Below are 24,963 nucleotides of genomic sequence, written 5' to 3'. Positions count from 1 at the left end.
TCGGAGAACATAAAAAAAAATTAGCCATTTAGAGGTTTTTTTTTCGTTTGTCACTACCTTAATGGTTCAGTGGAACGTTCTCGCAAAATATGAATTCGGAGCGGATAAAATGAAATACGCGTTTTCATTCGGATCACCTGATCGTCTATTATTAAACGTCACGCACGGCAGGAATACATCTAATTCTCCGAAATAAAAACGAGTATAGCACGGCAAACACACGCATACTGTGAAAAATACATACTGCTATTATATATACTCGCTATAGGTATACCGGACAATTCGTATTCCTCGGACAGATATCCTAAACGATATAATTGAAGCGCAATAAATATAATAATATATTTTATATGTATTTATTGATTTCCAGCGCCGTTTCTGTAATATATATATATATATTTATATTTATAACGTTGCGTTGAAGCCGATTTAATGAAACTCTGTGCAGTTGGGCGTCGTCATTGGTGTTTACTAATTCAATATGACGGCAGACTGTTTCTTATAGCGTCGATCGTACTGAGCTGAATTTCTTAAGTTTTCACGAGAAAATAGTGGTAATATATAAACAACTTTCTTTGGAAACACGCGCTGTAAGATTCAGTGATACGGAAAATATTAATCGGGGGTTACTGCAGTGTTCTCGAAAATTTGTTTGATGTAACGGCTGTTGTTTTTAAGGGGTAGTAATTTATGAAAAATGTCTGTGGGGAGATAAAATGAAAGTTAAATATATTCCATATATATAATAAATATAATACATTATATGTTATTAGTTATTTCAAGTATTGTGAAGTTTGTTGAGACTTATAAAATATCAATTTAAAATAAACTTATTGCAACTTAAGTAAATCCAATGGCATGACCAATTTGCATAATTAAAATTTAGTTATAAACATTAAAAAAAAATGAAATTCGTTATGTAGATCGTATAAAACTATGTAGGTATATTATATTTTACCAATGAAACAAAATTTGAACATCCTAAAGTTATTATTATACAAGAGCCATTCAAAGACTTTCTATAAATATTATATTAACACTACATAATTTTGTTGATTTAATTTGTTGCAATTAATTAAATTATAAAAAGAATAGCAACCTATTTATAATTTGCACTTGTGTATTATAATATAATGTATTTAACTGGTAAACGTTTATAAATACAGTATCATTTCAATAGCACGTCATGATTGAAAAAGAATAATGTTGTTCAAAAATGTGGAAAACAAAATAACATAGATAAAAATATACAGATGTTCGAAATTCAAAAAAAAAAAATGTTTTAGAAATAACTGGGTATTTTTTGCTACGATATTTTTATAAAATATTTAAATCCTATACATTTTGTACCAGATATATGTTCAAAATATAAAGTCAAAGAAATGTCTTAAAATTTCGATATTTTATTTTTGTAGATGCACAATGGAAGGTTGTGTAAAAAATCATCCCGTTTGCGGCTAGCCCGTTGTAAACCCGAAGAGGCGCCACAGCACACGGAAATACTTCAAATTTGAAACGAAACGATTTATCATTTACGATAGTTTATCGTTTGATTTATTCGAAATTTGAACTGCACCGTTGTGACGTAGCGCAAACTTACGTGGCGCGCAACTGCCTGCAGTCGTATGCGGCTGAACGCTATACGATATAGGTATACTGCCATAAGTAGACGACGGACGTGACGGACGCTTGTGACGACCGATGTCTGACGGTCGTAAAACCGCGCGAGCGTATATGTGTTTTACACGTTTGAAAATTAATCGCTGCCGTATAGTGCTCAAGAGGAGAAAATAATATTATTATCTCCGACTCGCTTCGTGGCGGCGGACTGACTCTGCGTATATTATGCACGATTTACAATATAATAACGATTATAATATTATATTAACGCACAAGCAAAAGCACAAACGCATCACACACACACACACACACACACACATACACACCACACACACACACACACACACACTAACACCCTTTTTACGTACCTATATATGTGTGTGTGTGTGTGTGTGTGTGTGTGTGTGTATAAGACATTAAACAAGTAGTAGAGTTTTATAAAATGATAACACCCGATATTTTAATGGGTCCCGGTTGCTGCTGCAGCAGTGTTTTACTGCTGGCCCGTTTACGACTCGACCTCGTTGGAATATAATAATAATAATGATAATAATAATCTCTTCTCCTCTCTTTCTCGTCGCCGACTGCTCCCACCCGCCGCAGTCATACCTATTGCACTCGATTTACACTCTATACGTCAGTACCCATATAATATTATATTTATATATACGTATATACAAACGGTTATTAACTAAACGGCTTTAAACGCTCATCGTCTGCGCGTGTATATACTCCTTTTCTTCATCTTCTTCAATCGCCTCGAGACGTCAACGTTTCCATATACGAGCACGTTATTATATTATTATTACTGCGTACGTGAATAATTAGGCAACATTAAAGTATATTATATCGTCGTGACGTTGTGCGATGGCCGACGTTTCCCGGGGCTATCAATAACGTATAATACTGCACACAGTGAACACATGGTAAAGCGACTACTGCTTTACCTACTGTTGCAGTACCAACAATATATATATATATGTATGCCTATACTAAATAAAATAGTCGTTTACCTTTATTAATACGTAATAAATAGACATGATACGGTACCCCTGTAACGTTCGGACGAACATTATCACACGAAATTGTTTCAAAGGGTTTTTTTATGATTGTTTTTCCGCCGAAACACCGAGATATCTATATACGTAGGTATGAGAGAACGTTTTTAATCGGATTGATTTAGTAATAAATTACCTAGTTTGGTTGATGAAAAAAAAAAAAGGCCAAAATGTTGTCATGCAGTGATAATCACCCCGAAACTTATTGAGATTTAATAGATAAACGATTTCCTAATTATATGTAAAGCGACGCGTTAAAAATAGTGAAAATTTCAAATTATTGGATATCTAAAATATGATTGAAATTAAATAACATTTAATGTTAGTGATACTAATAATTGATAATCAAATGAACAATAATTTGCAATATGAAGTTTAAATGAATTTATTCGTGGTTTCAGACAATTACTGCGTATACTGTAAAATGTAAACATTACCTGTATACGTTATTGTATATACTATATATATATACCTACAATTTTTTACACTACTTCTCATCTTTAAATGATTATTAGTTGTATAATAAGCACCGAATCGATTAAAATATTCAATGTAGAATAACAATAGATGGTTGTGGTGCTGCCGGGCCAAAAGTATTATGAATCGTCAAAAAATTTGGATTGTATACAACACCGAGTATAACGGCCCTAAGTGGTTAGGTTCCTTCAGATTTTCGAATCGTCGCGTGCCGCTGCTGCCGCACGTTTTGACATCAACAATGACCCTCACAAGTACGTGGGCGTAGAAAATGTCTTCGTAAACCACGAGTACGCCACTTGCGGTACGACTGTTTGCGACAGACCTAGAAAATTGTGAGGAAAATCGCCAGAAATTCACGAAAGTGGCAATGAAAAAAAATCAAAACGAATAATCGCACATGTAACGGAAACGTGATCGACCAAACATCACAATCGGTTTCGCAGAAATCGTCGTCGTCATTCACGATCAGATGGTCGACACCGCCGTCAAAACTATCGCGGCCGGAAGTGGAAAACCAAAGACCGCCGATTCCGTCGCTGTTATATTGCGACTATAATAGTCCAATTCGCCAAGGTTGGATTGTTCGTGATTAATCGAGATCAGTTAAGTCGTCGGTACATGAATCGACATATTTATTATACCTTATGCCTGTATTCATAACGGCATTGTGCTCATTGCTTATGTCTAAGGCGTATAATATAATAAATTATCATAGATTCGTGATAAATTGAAAAATAATTTTATTGTGTGTAAATAAGTCGTGAATCGTAATAAGTATAATAAAAGATTCCAAAGAAAACATTTACGACTTACGTATAAAAAACAAAAATATCCAAGTATACTATTATAATATAGAGCTATATTATGTTAAGTAAATTGTGAACCCGTTTCTGTGTAACATATAAAAACGTTATACGTATACCTACTGCAACACTAACAAAATAAATAGTATGAAATAAAAAATGTTTCGCCTATTTAAAAGATTTTTAATTTGTATAATTAGATTTTGATGTAATAGACCATCAATTTATCCAATTAACGGTCTTCAAAATGTATACAATAAACTTTTTTTTATGTCGAATTTCTATTTATTCATATCTATTAAAAATGTTGCATTGAAAAAAAAGAAAAGATCAAAAGATAACAAATAAAATATTCACATAGAAACAGGAAATTGGCACACACGACTACTGAATGAATGCGGTACTTTTTTTGCATTTGATTATAAATATATTTTAATAGACAAAAAATAGACTATTCTAGAATAATTTTTAAATAATTTATAGTTGTAAGTTATTATTTACCTATCGCTTCATGCTCTTCAACCTCGAAGGATGTTTAACCACCTCAATTTAAAATTGCTGGACGCACGCCTGCAACATTATAAAAATAATACATTATTATGTATATTAGGTTATTTTTTCTTTACAACCGCATACCGGTTAGGTCAGTAGACAATAATTTCCTTTGTGTATACATTATATTATGTAAAATTTAAAATGTTAGATGTGAATTACAATTTAAAAGTCGGCAATGGAGACGGGGATAGTAGTTAATTAAGAGTAGTATTCTGTTTGGTTTCGGTGCCAAAGCCATTTAAAACCTATATCTACAAGTTAAAACACCGACTGTATATACCGACAGTCGACACATTTAATTGAAACAATAAATCGCACCACTTGGTTTTATTGATCGGCCGTGTTACACTTGATCTTGTTTATTTAAACAACTAAACTTCGTATATGTATATGTATGTGTATATATATATTTTATTTACAGATAGTCAGTACTCAGAAAAAGCGTTACATATTGTGATGTTAATTTCTTTAAAGTTTTTGTTTTATGAGATTACATTGTTATTGTAATATGCAAATGTATAAATTTTTATTTCGGTGTTTATGATCTGACATCGTTCCGTGTACACGCACTCGACTGAAAAATAAAAACACATTTTATTAATAATGTGAAATAAATGTATACCGCATAATATTAACGTTAATGGAATAATACAGTCATGATTAGTTGGGAAGCAATTATTGTTTTGTATTTCGATAATTAGTTTAATTATTTAAAAAATTGATGAATTAATTAGAAGTGAGAAAGATAATAATAATAGTTTTGCACAAAAACAACCTTGTAAATATATATTATATCTATTTCCTATATACGAGTACATTTGTTTGTTGGTTGGATAATTTAGTAATTACCTCGATTCGAATACTTAGAGTTGAAATATAATAGTACCTATATAAAAAAATACGAAGTACCTAATATACCAATAATGGGGGGAGGGATGGCTAAATACTTTTAACTTGAGTTATTGAAAATCAAAATCAAAATACTGATGACATATTGACGCTGATTTTTCGTTAACGTATTTACTATTTTAGTAACCAAAATTTGTAAGACAACTTCCATATTTAAATTTAAATGTTTCAAAACAATGCAAAAAATATGGCTAATGGAGGGGAGGGCTACGCCACTGTTATTTACTATCGTTACTATACAGTGTTATTTAATAGATTATACATTAAAATCATAAATGTTTAAGCGGTAAAAGTCGTTCAATGCAAATCTACAAAAATCTACTCATTTTTAAATAATATAAACATTTTATGATTTGAATTTACAATATATTTTAACTAGTGATTGAAAACGTTGCATCGACGTAATAACGCTACCGCGTAGTTGTTAAATTTTAAGTTTTTTGTTTAAAGCTACTTTTAAACCTATTTTTTTTTTTTTTATAATATACAGTGTTACACAAAATTGTCTCTAATGTTGATCTTTAACGCGTGTAACATCAAACAGGTTATACGGTGCTGCGAATCTAATGCACTAGCTGCAGTATATAGTTGCATACGGTGCATGTACACAACTGATATATACATATTATGCTATGGACGCACTATGCTTCACCGTATGCTTAATCTACTTTCAATAATATTTTCCCACACTTTCATCGTGTGATTTACGACAAACACACGCCGATGTAAACCTCCACCACAGCGCGCGTGCAATTTTTTCAACTATGTATCGTTGAAAACCGTACAAATAATACCACCTGGGGTGCAATATTGAGAGACGTAAGGTAATATTATATTTTATTAGATCCCAAATTTAACATTTTTTTTTTTTTTTTTGTGTCCACTGGCCATTTCGTATGGAGTACACTAAAATGTAGTTTCAAAAAATGTTCGATGTTTAAACTCGTTCAGAAAAAAATTGTGTACATCGCGGTAGGTGTACAATGTACATAATATACTACGCTAAGTCTGTATTTTATCTATCAGCGCTATATTATTATGTTATATTATACGCGAGATAAAACACGCGGACATTGTAACATTTGACTCGTATAATATAATTTATAGTTATTTTATTTTTGCGACCCATTAAACCGTTACCGAACCGCACAACAGACACTTTCGCAAAATAATAGACATTCTGATTAGTGGACCGGCAGGCTATACCTGCATATATTAAATATACATAATGTAAATAGTATATGAAATAAAAATCATTGTAAATATATTATTAGCATCGGACCGGCGACGACGACGCATATAGGTTGCGTAGCTATATATACATATTATGTAATACCATCTGTGCGATTGAGATTCGGCGTGACAGGCGAAATGACAATATTATTATACGTCACATGTTTACATGTATATTGCGATGCGCTAAGACAATTGTTAAATTGCACATCCTGTTCATTATATTTTCTCGCCAGTGAAATTTGTTGCCGTTCGCTTCGCATTTGCCACGTTTAATATCCAACGACAATTTAATTACCGTAGGTACAATAAATTTAACGGATTTTTTTCTAATTAATATTTTCCTTTTTATTTCACTGCGTTTTAACGAACTATAAACAAAAACACGGTTACTGCGTTTTATGATTTGACAGCCGCGGAATTCACGCCGTCATAAATCAATAAGTCCAACACTATGTTTACACTGTACACACACGATTAAAAAATATTTTGAACTTTGGCAGTGCGTGCGATATGTGTATATAACATAACATTATAACCGCGATGTAAATCACGGTTCTCAATATTTTTGAAAACATACATTGTGCGCGATAGCACCTCGTGAACAATATTAAAATTATTCATTATAATATATATATATACTCGTAACATACGTAAGACATAGTATACACTGTAAGCTCATAATTTTATTTCATCATTTGCACTGCACAAGATTTAAATAAAAAGAACTGCTGGAACGCGCGTTCGTCTGTTTTTTTTTTATTTTCGTACAGCTAAGTATACTACAACGTGTACGTACGATTTCTTGCGACGATCGGGATTCTGCATCTCACCCGTTTTATCTCGCGCCGCTGCTCACACACACACACACACACATACACACCACCGATGGTGTTCGGCGGACTCGGCAATGATAATAATAACGATTTTAATAATATACGCGTAGGTATCGTAGTGCGTAACCATAATGTATTATAACAGTAGCTATTTACCTCCGGTCTCGCAGCAGCTATCGTCTGCACACCGCGGGTCGTGGCGTATATACTTATATTATATACACATAATAAACAATAATATATATATATATATGTATACAACACATACCTATATAATTCTATTTATTTAATATATGTACATATATTGTATATATGTAAATGGGACCCGTATCAAAGTCGGTGCACAGAAAAAAAAACCACTGTTTCCACTTACGGATTCCGCTCGCTGTGTGTCCGGCCGCGGATGCATTATAGTATAGTATATATATATATAAACTATACGTTATATACGTGTATATAGTGGTCAATGAATATTAAAACGTTTTATCCTCTCGCGCGGCGACGGTGTTTGTTTCGGACCATCTTTTTGACACGGGGTGGTCGCAATTAATATTCAACCGAGTCCGTCGAGTGCGAGCCGGCGCGGAGCGGGAGCGACGGTGACGGTGACGCGGCACGGCAGTGGCGATGTCGGTAGTGGCGCAATTAAAACATCCGAAAAAAAAAATAATAAAAGAAGACGGAAGGAAAAGTCACTGCCACCGGGTTTCGAGTTCATCGCCCGACTTTCACGTTAATTATATACATATATTATATATATATATAATATGTTTGATATGCATAACCTAATATTGTATATTATAATAAATTATAACACAAATTTTCCAGGGCCGAGCATTATCCTTTGTTCGCGAGACACGATTGTAAAGGAAGCGGAATAACGCCAACAACGGTATAATATCGTATCAGTCATCATATCGGCGATTCACCGTAAGATTATGACCTCCTCGCCCCATCGCCCTACCCGAAAAAAATCCCGTGAGCGCTTAACGTCCTAAAAAGTGGAAAAATAGAAAATAAACGTAAATCCGTAAAACAATGTCCGATTTATGATGAAAAAAAAGGAAAAAGAATAACCAACCTGTGTGTTAATTTATGCATCATATTATTATAAACATATATAGTACTAATATATAGGTATACTAGCTGTAACCATAGTCAAAATCGAACAAAATGTTTTCTACATTGTACGTTGTGTAATATTTTTATGAGAACTAAGTCTTTGAGATGAATTCATATTAATTTAATAGCACAAGCTCTGTCTGCACTTACGTAATATATTATACATAACACATCTACAATAAGATCTCCTCACTGTAGTCACTATATACGCAGTTCTCATTCATAATAATATTTTCTACACGTGTCCGTTTATTCAAATCGCTATTATAATATTATTATGTGTATACCATTATACATTATTACATTAACCATACACACTACGCCACCTATACAATATATATACTATACGTATGCATACACTTTACGTTTATGTATTATTATATGCATTGTACTACACGATTTCCCTAGAGACATACGATACGTCATTTGATTTTTTTTTTTTTCAAAATAAATTAGCATTGCACGTATACTATCATACCGAGCCTGCATCATTATAAATACAGAAGGTTTACAATAGCAACCTAACAAAAATAATAATAACAATAATATTTCTGTGCATACGAGTTTGAATAAGGAAAACATTACAATTAGTATTTATTATTATAATCAGTCCGTCGAATGCGCTTCGCGGGTTCAAAATCAATTGTAAACACTATAACAACAATAATCTATTCGTTTCCGTATAGCCGCATAGACGTCGTATACATTTTATCTTTTATTACATATACACAATACACACGGCGTCTGTGTTTTATACTTTAGGAAGTCGGTGTTTTAAAACCGAACATTATTTATTTATTTTTTTATTGACGTTGTACATTCAATGTTTTATTATTATCATTATTATTATTACTGTGTCTGGGTTTTCACATAACGATTATACACACATAAACGCGTGTCCGCGTAGAATACAAGTTTTTTTTTATTTTTTTAAATTAATATTTAATATTTCAAAGATTAATGTACGGTATACAAAACCAGTTTGCAATGATAATAATAATAATAATAACTAGAACGGTATTCAATTCAATAAAATGAAGAAAAAAAAATTATGGGACCATACACAGTATACACACACTACGATATACGTACAACAGAAATGAATGGCATAAAACAATATTGGTGAAACGTCGTCAGATTATATAATACATATTATGTGTACATAGGCATAATATACGAGCTGCACGGATGACGTGGTTAGATGAAAACATTGGCGGGCGAAACGACGCACGAAATACAAATATTGTACATCAAAAATGACTGTGTTGAGTTGTCAAAAAACGATTTATATATTTTTTTTTTTTAGCCGAGACAACCGGCTTTTTATATAGATGGGAAAACAAAAGAATTTACAACAGGAACCTCCGCAAGAGATACATGTCCGAGTAACCGAAGTCATAAATTCACAATGACGCCAAAGTCTGCGGAGCGTCTAACTACACGAGGGTGAATAGAGATGCACGCATGCTCAAAATGGACATTGAGATCAGATAAAAACCGTGCGTTTAGCACGAATACATTCTTTGCTTTAGTAAAATAACAATTTTTTCCACTTCTGTAAAGCGTTCGGTTTCGATAAAATAGGCAATATCGTGTGCCTGCGATTGGACTCTGTAAAGTCTGCAGGTATATTTTATTATTGCAGATTTGGTTGTACACTAAAATTTAATAATATTATGAGATGCCGGATATAATATTATATTATCGTTTAAAAATATCTATAATTTAATTTCAAGACCATTAATTAGTAGCTTGGAATAGCTTTACGGATTGAATTGACCAATTTTTTTTTTTATTGATTTCATATTAATTATGTCCGGTCAAATACTGCACAATTCGTACGCAAAAAATACACCTGCTATCGTTTTATTGATAAAATATACTCATGCATATTTATAATATTTACTGTGTTGAATTGATAAACATATCGGGTAAACTTCAAAAGATACATACCAATAGGTGAAATGTCTTGCAGTGAAATGACCTTTAGGAAAACTTGAGGCCAGTTGAAGCCACGTCACAATGTCCATAAACAATATATTTCTATATTATTTTATTTTATTTTATTTATTTTTTTATTATCATCATCTGACATCTCTTGTTCGAACATGTTATGTAAATATAGATAATATACGGCGCAGACTTGTAAAATTGTCGTACTGACACGAGTGCGTGCAACATAATAAAACGGCACAACGTAATAATAATAATAATAGTCTTACGCACGAAACAAAAACGATGACGTGGAAGAAACCGAAACAACAAGTTTACAGTAATTTTTGTATACCCAATTTTTCGAACTCAACCGTCGTGATGGCTTATCCACACCTGTCGATCACAGCGGAAGCTTAAAATATTTAAAAAATGTTTAATTTGCGGTTGGAAAAAAATTTAATTTGTATACGTTTTCGTGGAATCACGTGTTCTTATTATTAATATCATTTTTTTTTTTTATTATTATTATTATATTCACTACCGCCAAAAACCATTTTACGCTCCGGCGTGCTTTTGTTTAACTTCCAATCCCAAAAGTCCTTTTCTGCAGTTCTTCTGGTGTATAAAAATCTATCGCATTTGCATACAAATAAGACCCTTCACTCCCCCCTTATCCGCGCCGACACCGGTGGCGTCACAGCCGCCGCTGCGGTGCACCTTCACCGCGTGTTCGCCCCGAAAGTTGTTTTATATATTTAATATACATTATTATATTATTATTATTTCTTTGCCGAAATCCACGCGGGGTGTGTGGGGAGGGTTCGTGCTCGGGACGGCGGCAAGCGGTGGTTTTACAAAAGTTGAACGTGGTTTATGTAACTGTTATGAAACACCTTCAAGATGGCGGCAGCAGCGTTTCAAACAAGTAAAAAAAAAAAAAAAACTTTTATACAGTTTTTGTCGCGATAGGGTTTTTTCCACTGTTTTTACCGCGGGGGTTATTTTTTAATAATCCTCGGACCACCTTCACCGCGTGTAACGACCTGCGGATTATTTTTAAAGGTCCCTCTGCATAATGTACATATATATATGTATACACACTTTTTGTTTTAGCCTATAAAGTCTGCCCATCTTATTTATTCATTTCCCTGCTAACCCCTTGCCGCATCAACACCTATCTGCAGTTATTATAAACCGCAGCTACAATGCTATACCACAGTATTCTTCCATAGTTCAGCATGGAATTATTTATTTCCCGTACATAATTGTACACATATTCGACAACATAATGCAACGTGGAAGAATAATATTCCTAAAATATATTTGGCTTATATCCAACATATTAATAATATTATAATCATTGGGTAGTCACAAAATATTAGATATCAATGTATCATATACTAATTTTTCTACACAGCAATTAATTTTTTTTTAAAAATAACACTTCTTGGGCTTTTTTTTTAGTGTAAAATAAACACTAAATACAAAGATATATATATAATATATTATTGCAGTATAATGATGTATTTCAACAAATATTTTTTTTTCTTCTTTTTATTTTTTTTTTATTAATAACCAGTTAGATCCCATTGTTTGGCAGAAAACTGTTATGTTCCAACTGTGTTATAATTATTACTCGAAAATAATATTAAAAAAATATATGTTTTTTTTTTTACGAACACGGACATTGTACGAGATAATGAGCGGTTCGTATAAAATCATCCTGTATATATTATATAAACATATATAATATATACCGCCTATATAGTAGTGTTTCGGCGGCGGCGGCGGCGTGTACGGAGTAGTAGTTTTCACGAGTGCCAAAAATTTATCGGTACACGATCGTATTCTATTTGTAAAACGGTTAAGCATTTTGTCCGACCTACACGACGGCATCGACGGCAGCGCGAATACCCTGGCAACGGCCCCGCAGGAATTCGTCCGTCGTCGCCTCTGATTGTCCGTATAACCTTTGGCTCGGGAACAACGCGGCGGCGGTATGGTAGCGGCCGACCGCGTGACGGTCGTTTGGCAAACGCGATTCGCCTGCAACGCTTGTACGACTACCAAATACCAGTGTAAGTCTTGAACCCGCCCGCAGTTATGCAGTTATACCGTACACGCGGACACACACACACACACACACACATGCTCAGATAAATATATAATATGATATATATATGAGCTATACTGTCTGGTGCGAGTCCGCCTTTATTTTTATGATTAAATATTAAACAGCGAAGATAATATAAAACTATAATGATATTTTAAATGCATTGTAGAAATCTATAAATTTAGATTTTTTTACGTTTTTAAATTGAGCGACGTCGTAGACGCGCATAATAACCGTGCATTATAATAAGTCACACATAATATATAACATAATGAAACTGCAACCATCACGTAGTTATACGGTATCAGGATTTAATTAAAGCAAAACGTTCTCACCGCGTTAAGGCTGCTGTTTCACAATGTGTCCCGATCGTGCTGTAATATCAGATACAAAAGTTCTTTAAAAGTTTCAAACTTAGCCGTTGTTGTGTACAACTTGCTTTTATTTTTAATAGGATAGATGTCAACAAATTAATTTCATAAGTTTAGATTCGCGAAAAACAAAAACGTCATAAATGTCAGCGGTTCTAAGCCGAAACTTTTAGTACAAAAAAAAAATGTAATTGCGTTTATGTCTGTATATATACAGATGTCCAATTCAGTTGACGCGTATATATATATATAGTTTAAAACTACGTTTTTGTTTTTATTTCTACGGCGAAGAAGACAGAAATACTAATACTAAACGAGAACATTTCTCATCCTGCAGCGACTGTAATATAACTGCTACCTACGTCGCAATTATTACGGGCGAATTTTCCGTAGGTGTTTTATTTACCTCGAAAACATATCCGCATAGTATTATAATATGGCGTGCTATGTATATTATAGTATGTACTATACAAGCTTATGGCTAACTATTGCAATCGACATTAATATGCATACAAGGAGTACATTTTGTGTAATTTATTTTGTATGATAATAATGTTATTGTTATACACATAATATATTTATATATTAATTCAAAATTCTACAAAAAACCGTACCTATTTATAGAAAACAAATACACATCATTATGAACAATCAATTATATAGATGTTATGGGCAAGACGTATACATATTACGTTATTTGTTATTCTCGAAATTCTCGTGAAATATACGAGATCGAGCTCAACCGAGAATATTACGTTTTACCGCCGTATTTATTCAACGTTTACATAGTAAAAATCAGGAAGTTTGACGAATACATATCGTCATATCGAACCTTTGCAGCACGACATTGTCACGGAGAAAAAAAACCGATTTCCCCTAAAGAGTATTATGTATATATATTTATATAATAATATATATATACATAGTCTACTACTACAGTGCTTGCTCGAAAACGACACTGTATCGACCCGTTTGACAAACAAAAGACAAGTGCCGAGAAACGATTTCACTTTCAGATCAGGTTCCACTGTCGTCATTAAAAATGTATACCCGCCACCGATGATGGAACACCAAACCGGGGAGTGGATATTTACCTTGGACAAGTTAAGCTCTCCTTAATAAAACGCCTAAAGACGGTTCGAGGGTGGTCTAGGGATAAGTGCACAATCAAAGCAGGATACGTTTGTCACGAAGAATACCATTAACGACGCGGACTCGCGTTGTATATATCTCTCTTTTAAATCTATTTTTGCACCCTTCAAGGCGCAGCAAAAAAACTCTATAAAAGTTAAGTTCTTGAATTTATTTGATTCGCAAAAAAAAAAGTCCGTATTATATTATGTATAGCAGTTAAACAACCAACGGGACGGGGGTCGTGAAAAACCATTTATGCAAATGTTTCTCTCGGATCTTCCTCCCCTCCCCCGTAGTATTATTGTGTTCACGTGTATATACGTATACACTCAATGAAATGAAACCCGTGTGGCTTCCACCGAATTTGTGGCCAGGGCTTAATTTTTACGGCGTTATTTTCAATTTAGTGTGCGGCTCACTCGCTTCAACCCCCTTCTCCATCGCGATGTACACCGCTTATATGAGGACGAACAGGGCGAGTTCCCACACCTCCCCTTACACAGGCTTTTGTATATATACGGTACGAACCAAATGTGTATATGCCACCGGATAAACAACAATAAACCGCTATTTTTATTTGTATACTTCGCATTTTGTAAATCACCAACATACCCGCCTGCAATAGTATAGTGACTAGTGAGCAATATAAAGAGAAACGTGCATTACAAAATCCGATATTATACCAATCAAATTATAGATAATGTATATATGCGCGCGCGTGCGTGCGTGTGTGTGTGTGTGTGTGTGTGTGTGTGACTTTTACAATCAGATACTTATTATGGTATTTTTTAATATTTATTCACAAGTTTTTTACTATATTATATGATATACTTTTTCACAAGAAAGTAAAAACGTAAAAGCTTACATACAGTCAACCTATTTGTTTCAATATTTATGTTTCTATGTCAAACTTAATTCAATTTTTATCTCAAATATTTACAAATAATATTCTTAAAATCTTTTTATAATATCTGTAGTATGCATACGTTTTTATCTAATAATATTTAAAAAGGACTGTGTTTATACATTTATAGATATTATAAGTATTGGAACTTGATAGAAAATTAAAAACTCAACGTATCTGAATACATACACCGTATATAATAATATTTTAAAAAAATAATTGAAATAATATTAAAAAGAATCGTTCAATATATTTTATGAATGACGAGTTAATAAGATTTGATATAAAATATAAAAGAAATATTTTTTAATTATTTTTCGTATAGGTTTATTTAAAATAGCGCACTTAAATGTTGAATTATTTGAAAACGTGAATTGCAATCATTTGATGAATGTTTACAAATTCATTTAACTGCGTATATGATGTAGTCTGCAACTATATGTTTTTGAAAGAAATTCATTAGTGAAAACTGGTTTATGCTGTAAAGTATAAAATAATGTAAATATACATAAAATCTAACCTATTATGATTATTACCGTGTAATATATCTTTCAAGAACATATTATTTAAAATATTTTATAATTACAAAATAATGTTCATCGAGCATTATTTTTTATTCAGTATTTAATACTATTCTCGTCCATTATACCTTATAAGGTGCGTTTCAATTTCGCGAAGCACATTTAATTCACAATAAATACCATTCTCGTCCGTGTTAGTCGAGTGTACATCTGACGTCCTGGGCGACACGAACCATTAGGGCATTCGATAGTTTTATGGAGTCGTTTCAATTGGTTAGTGTACAGGTTATGCTGTATCGTGTTTAATTGATTATTCTCTGAAGCAAAAATTTAATAATTGCACCGAACAGAGTACGCGACCATCTAATAATACGTACGTGTAACAATACAAAATAACGATTTGTTGGATGTATACACTTTATGATGTTGCACTCATTACCAATGAAATAAATTGAATTTTACCATACATAGCTAGCTTATGTTATATAATATATTTTATACTTATATAGGTAATGTTTTTTACTTTATTGTTTCTTGTAAGTGTAATTAAAAATTATGTTTACTCTATCATATTATTTCCATGTATGCGCACTGTGCAGTACATAATTTTACTGCACATGAATTATTAATGTACCTACCATAAACATTTATTGCTATAACAACATTTTGGTTGGTACTCACTCGAAAACGTGATAGAATTGTTACCGTTTAAGTATTAAGTATGAAATACAGTAAACTAAATCAATTTTTTTGTTACAAAAATGTATAGGTACTTATATACTATACTTAAAAACAAAATAATAATTTCCTCTGATGCTTAATGCCCTTGTCTAAAGACGCCACAAACCGAGTTAATGAAAATAAGTCGTTATAGTTAAAAAGTAAGTAAATTAATTATGTTAAAGTATAAAAAATAAAAATATATTCTTCTATAAGTTTTTATGACTTTAAACATTATAATTTAAATTCATTGTTCATGAGTGTAATTATATAATAATTGTATTGTTTAGATAAATAGCAGCCTAAGGTATTTAACTATACGCGAATAATATTATGATAAGTTTATGGAAGATCAAAATGTAATATTGATGTTTAATAAAATAACTATGTAAACACTATACGTACAATGTACAGGTTTCCCGCCAGATGCAATACAGAATTTTTCAGCGACATTAAACCGAAAAAAAACCAACGGGAGCAGTAACCGAATCTAATATGTGAATATGACTTCTGTAGCTTTTGTACGGATTCATTATAGGCATAATGAATCTGCAGTAAATAAAATAGATATTTGTATCCACTTAAAGTCTGTAGTCGCAGTGTATATTATTATGTATATTTCTATATTATGACGCGTATAATAAACTATTATATGCGCTATACATCCGCGATGCTTAAAACAATTTTAATCATTCTTGTCGCCGATCAGAAATGATTATCCTAAAACTCTTTATCTCAGACATAAAAAGCGTCTTGCAGAGGACAATATGCCATCGGTGGGTTAGAAGGCTAAAGATGGACTGGCGGTAGCGCAGTGCTTCAGTGATGCTGCTGCAAAATGAGTCCATTAATTAAAACGAAACAATGGAGACAAACGGGGGTGTGTATGTCTGTGTTTGATAACGAGTTCTACTTCTCCTACCCCCCCCCCCCAATGACGGGGGCCTCCTTCAACTTTCCAAAGATAATATTCTTGGCTCCGTCACTCCAACACGTCAACAATATAATTAATTACGGAACGAAATTACTAAACTCTTGCAACTCTAATTGATATTAATTGTCTGTATATTATAACAGCGAAGTACTGGGAGGTGGGCGAGGATGGATATTTTTGAGGGATAGAAAGGGGTACAGCGCGAATGGGCGAGAGAGAAAATATCTTTGTCGACAATAAAGTTTCGCCGACTACACAAAAAGAAGAAAAAAAAGGGTTAAGGAGATCTCGGTTTCAGGAAGCATAATCTTCATTAATTTTGACATCGTATACTTTTTTTCTTTCCCTCTTTTCTCATCTCTGACCCTCGACGACTTGGTGAATCCTTTGACGAAGTGCTCTTGCTTCTTTACAATATCGTTTGAACTACTAAGGGGAGCTTTTGCTAATACAAAGTTCTTTTCCTGATAATAAGTTTTAATAAATTATTCAAACTATATATATAATATTTATTTTAAAGATTAATTTATATATAACAGTAAAACAAATATACTGTTAAATAATATACTATATATAGTGCTAATACCAAAACACAATATATTCGTGATTACACTTTGATAAATTATGTGTATAATTATATGATTAAACTGTATTAATAATGACCCTTTTTAATATAAATAATATATTACGTCGAACCCACTTCGATAAGGGCGATGGTCGAAGAATTGGTTAGTGATGCTGCGCACATTTGATCAGAAATAAAATTTCCATCATATATTATGTACATATATATATATATATATACTTCTATACTTGTCCGCAGTTAAGTTAAGCGCATACCAGAGGGAGGCGAAACGAACGGCGGGAGCAAAGAGAAAAACAAGAATGACTATTCTGTGCATAGGTATTTGGCGAACCTCTGTATAGTGTTGAAAAGGAAAAAAAAAAAAGAGAAAAAATAAGTTCACTACAGTCTTTCGCATTTTGTCTGCCGGTGCAGTCGCCTCGTGACGGGCACAGACCACACCATGGTTTTGACACAATCGAGAACGCGTAGGAATGCCTTTGATCCGTTCAACTGCAATAAATTTCCGATTGGCCGGGTCGATAAAAATGGGAAACACGCGTTTTGAGTTTTTGACTCTGTGTGGGTATATGTATATAGGTACTTACCACCGGATGCCGCGATACTGGTTTCGCAGTGTTCTCTCATCGGTATTGAAAATAATAACGATAATGATAATAAAAATAATAGTAAAAAAAACTAAATTCCGAACAAAAAAAAAAAAAAATCACAAACCAAAATTTAAACGGAACACCTCACACGAAAACCCGTTAACAGCAATACTAATACTCTTCGTTCAATAATAGCTATACAAGGACTATAAATAATTGGCGAATTCTTTATAACGACGATAATAACTATTGGCTATTGTCACTACTATTTACTTCGGCAGCAGATTTGCTCGAGACCGATATTACACGAAACGAAAAGATAAAACGTATTTTTTTAGCATTGTCACAGCGTGAATAGGAATACAATAATTAGGCTGATTTTTTTTTTTTTCAGAAGGGTTGTATCATAAATTTAAATTTTTCTTATTTTAAACATTATTGCATATAAATACATATTGGAGTATAAAAATGTTTGAAAAATGAGAACATATTATTTAGTCATTTTTCGATTAAGAAAAATTATCGAATGATTTTAAACGTATAAAAACTCATATTTTGGAGCCGATGTCAAAATTATAATTTTACTTATTAGAGATCATATTACTATATGTGTACCCGGTTCAATATAACAAAAACTGCGCGTATAATAGTTAATTGACTTTATTGTAGTTGTTCGCCTTATAAATATATAACGTCTATTATAATCTGTAGTACCTATTATCTATACATTAGTCTGTAATAATTTTTCGAGATACTTTCGTACTCACTAATTAAGTGTTTTTGTTGCGTGCGCATTGACATGTAGGTAGTTGAAAAATCATTTGATTTATTTTAAACATTGTTTGATTAACTTTTTCATATTATTGCTTTATTTTTTACAACGAACATTGAATACGTTTTTTTTAAAGCATATATTTTAAATGCACAAGTGCCTTGCATCATTTGGGATCTTTAAGTGTTATAGATGTGCTCAGACCGTCTACTAATGAATATTAACTGTGTACATGTTTTTCGATGTCTACCGAATGTGTGGATTGTCGTCGACACTCGGGAGATCGGACGTTAAGCGCGGACCTTCGGCATCGTTACATAGTAAATAGACAAACTACGTGTGCATGTACACATTATACATGTATCGTGTAATATATGCATAAACGCGCATAAAATATTATATCGGACACAATAATACGTATAATATATTATTTTGTTCTTTATGTTATGTTATATTATATTATATTCTTCCGCCGTTCTTATTTCAGCAGTGGCTCGTTCGAGATTACATACAATAATATACCGAGTGACCATGGGGAGCAATTGAAAATCATGTCGTAACGCAATAACAATATAACGCGTACCTATATGTACATAATATACAAATATACATATATATATATATATATATGTACAATACGCGCATGAAACCGATGTACGCGTTTAATATTTCTATGTGGTGTGCATTACGATATTATGTCCTCGTTGAATTATTATTAACATGTGTCCGATTGAAAGTCGTACAAGCGTAGTATTTGTTTTTTTCTCTATTTTTTTTTTCTTTTTCTTTTTATTTCTTCTTCTCCACATCGTTGTGTTTCTGAATCCGTACATCGAAATTTATGTGCCCCGCTCGCGAGTACACGCCGCGCGCGAGCGTGTGTGTGCGAGCTGTTGTGTGTGCACGTATATACCTATACTCTTCCGAGTGCGTGGGCCGGAGTCGGAGCCGCCGCCGCCGCCGGAGTCTTATTATGTACCATGTGATATTATGGATGTGACTGTATGTGAGCCCGGCCAGACTATCCCACGGCTAATTCTTACCAGCGGCAGCGCTGTGTGTATGATTTACGGTTCACCGGCCCGGGAGTCACGTACGGACGGACGTTTACATTTTCACTTTTTTTTTTTTTTTTTATCTTCTTCCAATAAAAATACGCGTATATAATATTATGTACACACATATATATATATATACGATATTATAAAATATTGTCCGCCTGGGTGTATACAAAGTGCTATACAATGTTATAATATCAGCAGCACGGGCTGACGTCGTCGTCCTTAAGATATCATATATATTATATACCTACACGCGCGGCACGGGACGTCTGTTAAAAATGACCTATTTTTGCGCGTTGGTCACTTTTTCGACGGATTTGTATTTTTTCTTCTTTTCATTGCTATGAAATTGTTCATGGACAAATTAAACTGTAGAATAATATTCGTGAATCGTAACATTTTGTATAGTTTACAATGTTTGCAGTACGCATCCGCCGTTTCTATAACACCTATAATATTCACATGTACCAATATAAAAACGATATTTAAAAAAGTGTACTTATTAATGTTATTAAAAATTATACACACTTTGTCTACAGTTCGTGCGTTTTATTTGATTTGAGTCTGTAACATAGGTAACGTTTTATAATTTATGTATAGTTTTCCGATTGTCAAATACCTATAGAAATTCGCATTAATAATTTTATTTCTTTTATATACGATATGATATGAATTCGACATGTCGACGTTTCCGGGGAAGAAGGTCGTAAACGACATATTGGCCGAAAATGAGTTAATCTTGGCGTAAACGCCACGATTCTCTATCGATAGAGCTAACGATTGTATCGATACGCTTTTATTACGAATTACTATCGATTTTTAAATATTTTGCGTGAACGCCATTAATTATCAGGTGTGTAGTTATATTCGGCGTAAACGACTATCAGGCGTACCTAAACGTCTTATATTAGACGTTAACGACTATTAAATATGTCGTTTACGCTTTTTTTTCTCGTACCCGTCGATATGATTTTGTGAGATTATCTTGAGAAATAATGGGCGTAAGCCCCATATTATCATTAATAAGCTAATTTCTACCGTAATTATCAGTAAATTTTATAGTTGTAAGTAGAATAGACTAGAAACACGATCAATTAATAGATCGATACACGAATTATACTTGTAAGTGACATTCCTATAGAATAGCACAGAAAAATGTAGTGTATTTTTATTTCGGCTCTCCTGTAAAATTACGAAAATGTCTTTTACGACCTTCTTCCCTGGAAGCGTCGATGTATAGACATAAAGGTAGATACCAATTATCTTTTACGTGGATATTACTAATATTATTGCATATTACCATTTCTATGTAAATAACTGTAAAGAATATTATTTATTAGTTCATAACGGTCTTATATTATAATACAATGGTAATCATGTTTGTATTATTTTTGTATACCTATTTGATTATTGATTGAATATTATCTTAATAGACATACTACTGTGTTTTTCTTTAATAAAATTAAATTACATTTTTTTTTTTTTTTTTATATGAAGTTCTTACCAACTAGATTATTGTGTTTGTACATAACTCAAGGGCGTTAAAAAATTGAAAATATTAACGTACAAATGTTCAATACATTAATTATGAGTTAAATATTTTAACTAAAGTAAACAAATATATTTATAGTATTTATATGCTGTTTTAATCTAATACTCAATGGCCATACCTATTTTATTGTACCTATAAACAACAAGAAAAAAAATTAATAACCGTTAACGAAATAACGATAATAATTATTTCTGACATCATATTTGTATAATGAAATCATAGAATTACAACTAAATGATTAAAAAAAGTGTAATATTCGTGAGTGTGATGTATGCTGATATTATTGTGCATGATATGTATAACATCAATTTCATACTTTTGCTTGTGTCACGCAAGGAAATTAATTAACATTTTTTAATTATCATTATTTTTGTCAATAGTTTTAAATGACTACTTATGATATTCATAATTGGTTATGATGTAATTCAATATTTAGAACGCTATACCCGTAATATATTTTATAATTCTTAATATTATTTATTAGATTAATCAAATTTATACAAAATTAGAGAAAAAAATAATTTATATTTATATATAATCATATTTTGAAAAACGGATGAAATTGAACAAAGTTAATTACAATATTATATAATCTGATGTGGTATTAAAATAAATTTAAATAAACGCATCAATATAGCTAGGTAATTATTTATTTAATAGTATTATATTAAACATTCAATTATTTAATAAAATAAAAATATATAAAAATTATGTTATATAATAACAAACATGTTAAAGTTACACCCTATTGTCTCCTATATATACATTTACTCAAATGTACTTAAATAGTAGATTAAAAGTTAACACCTTTAAAGTTTAAGTTAATTACACAAATTTTTTGTACTTTAATATAAAGATGTACAACAAAAGATGATTTGATAAATTGATAAATATATATGTATAATTTGAAGAAGAAAACCTGATGACGCGAAGGGTACATAAGTGCATTCTATATATGCAAATATATAGATACAGGTAAATTTAATAATTAATATATGAATTTGTATCACCAAATAGTAGAATTTAGGAAGAAATGTTTGCTATCTATATTTATATGAAGTTATTCGGCAATCCGTAAGGATCTTTAAAATTTAAATTTAATAATTAATATACAATACATCCCTACACATTATATGATCAAGATACGAAAATGTCTTTTTCTAAAAGATTATAATAAACAAATCGGTTACATATATATATATCAATTAAACGAACAAAATGCCTTGTTTATTTTTTTTAACCGTATAACGTTATAATATATCGTCCCATCATAATACAGCCGAGTCGCGATAACTCGAAATTTAAGCGAGATAAAAATTCGCTTCGAGGTAGGTACGCATAATTATTCGAGATATCTTACTCGAATTCATATTAATTTATGTATAATTTATAATTCTAGAGGAATAAAAAGAAATTCGAGTTGTAAAGTTTTTCGAGTTATCGCGATTCAACTGTATAATATAATATTAACATTTGAATTAATAAAAGTTGAAAAATCGGTATATAGTTATTATTATAATAGATAGCCGTCGAAAAGTAATTATTATTAGATAGTTTAATTTAAGAACTAACATTTAAAATGCTTATAATTCTACGTCGGACATAGTAGGTTTGGTGTTTTTTTTTTTTTAACTAAAATGTAGCCAGTGCTATTCGAATCACGCGACTAAAGTAAATACTGTTATCGATCAAATGAAAGGCGTAACACAACCCAACCGCGTATTCGTGTTACCAGATATGCGCACAAGCTCTGTACTGTCATAATGTGTAAGACGCGATATGATCACATTGTTATATACAAGCGCAGATACAAGTGGGAGGATATTGAAGTTGAAGCCCTCCCTTAGGCCTTAGGTACCTACTAAAAAAATGTAAAAACTTAAATTTAATGCCTACGATTTTAAATGAGCTTTAAGCAAATTTTTTCGTTTTGCCCCCCTCCCCCAATTCTTATTTAATTTCTAGATCCGCGCCTGGTACAATACTCGTACAATAAACTGTATACTTTAAGGCATTCGACTATAATTGAATAACGTGACAAATTATCAGTCACTGATGCCCATCAATAATTGCTGGGGACTGCACGAATAAGAGGTAATTAACTCTGAACGCCGCCATCGCTGTCATAGATTATACATATCGTTATCATCGTATATATATATTATATTGTTATTGTGTGTCTACAGCATGATGGTTATGGCGCGACCACAATAATCGAAATCGGCGACAACAACCCATTTGCCGCCGTCTCTGAATCGTCTAATATATAATATATTATTAGAACGGAATTCAGATACGACACGACGATTCTCGTACTATACTCGCACATCATACGCATACAGAGTCCAAGCACACACACACACACACACACACACATATATATACAATAATAATGTGTGTTCTACACGGCTGTCGCGCGCACGTATATATATAGTGCACATTGCGAGTACACGATACACACACACACATATATTCGTATGTATCTCTGCCGTATACGTACAAAGGTTTGTCGTAAAATTCTTTCGACGGTTCGCGCGTATATAACGACAACGACGACGACGGTTTTTCTTATTATAAAACACTATACGACCGTGTCGCGCATCACGAACGGGAGGAAATATTTCCGTCAAATTTATTCGGCCGCCGCCGCCGTTGCCGTGCGACACGCCGCTCTAAATTGGTAACAGACCGCGTGCCCGCTTGTAAATAATACGCGCGCCCGTCGTCGCACGCACGCGCGCTCGCCACAGCCTCCGCCGCCGTCATCGGCTCGTCCGTCGTCTGTGCGGCGTATAAACTGCAGCGGCGTATAAACTGCAGCGGCGCGAATGCCGACGGGACGCCTTTTGTTGTAAATTCCACTTGTACCCGTCATCGCGGTGCGGCGGCGGCGGCGACAAGCGCAGCACGCGGCACGCTGTACTGCAGCACTGCAGCGACACGGACTGCGGTTCAAAAATAAATCACACGAGTGGAGTCGCGCGCGAAATGAAAAAAAAAAACCGACTGAACGGGAGAAGAAAAAAAAGTAACAAAAAAAAAACAACAATAATAAGGAAAACGCTCGTACCTATACATATACATAATATATGAAAAAAAAAAAATTTCCAAAGGTGTGAGAAACGCGATGATGCGTGTGCACACCACACAAACG

General features: G+C 32.8%; 1 long non-coding RNA gene across 1 annotated transcript in view; it reads right to left on the bottom strand.

The window, feature by feature from the left end:
* Window positions 1-18,513, bottom strand: part of LOC113554722 — a 32,399-nt gene extending 13,886 nt beyond the window's left edge. The window contains exons 1-2 of the long non-coding RNA XR_003405299.1: window positions 18,422-18,513; window positions 4,463-4,531 (exon numbers count right to left, since the gene is read on the bottom strand). This is a non-coding gene — a long non-coding RNA (uncharacterized LOC113554722). The remainder of the gene's footprint in view (window positions 1-4,462; window positions 4,532-18,421) is intronic.
* Window positions 18,514-24,963: the final 6,450 nt, after the last annotated feature.

Source organism: Rhopalosiphum maidis, chromosome 2 (assembly GCF_003676215.2).
Source record: "Rhopalosiphum maidis isolate BTI-1 chromosome 2, ASM367621v3, whole genome shotgun sequence".
NCBI lineage: Eukaryota > Metazoa > Arthropoda > Insecta > Hemiptera > Aphididae > Rhopalosiphum > Rhopalosiphum maidis.
The sequence above is the reverse complement of the archived record's forward strand: the minus strand, read 5'-3'. Positions and strand labels throughout refer to the sequence as shown.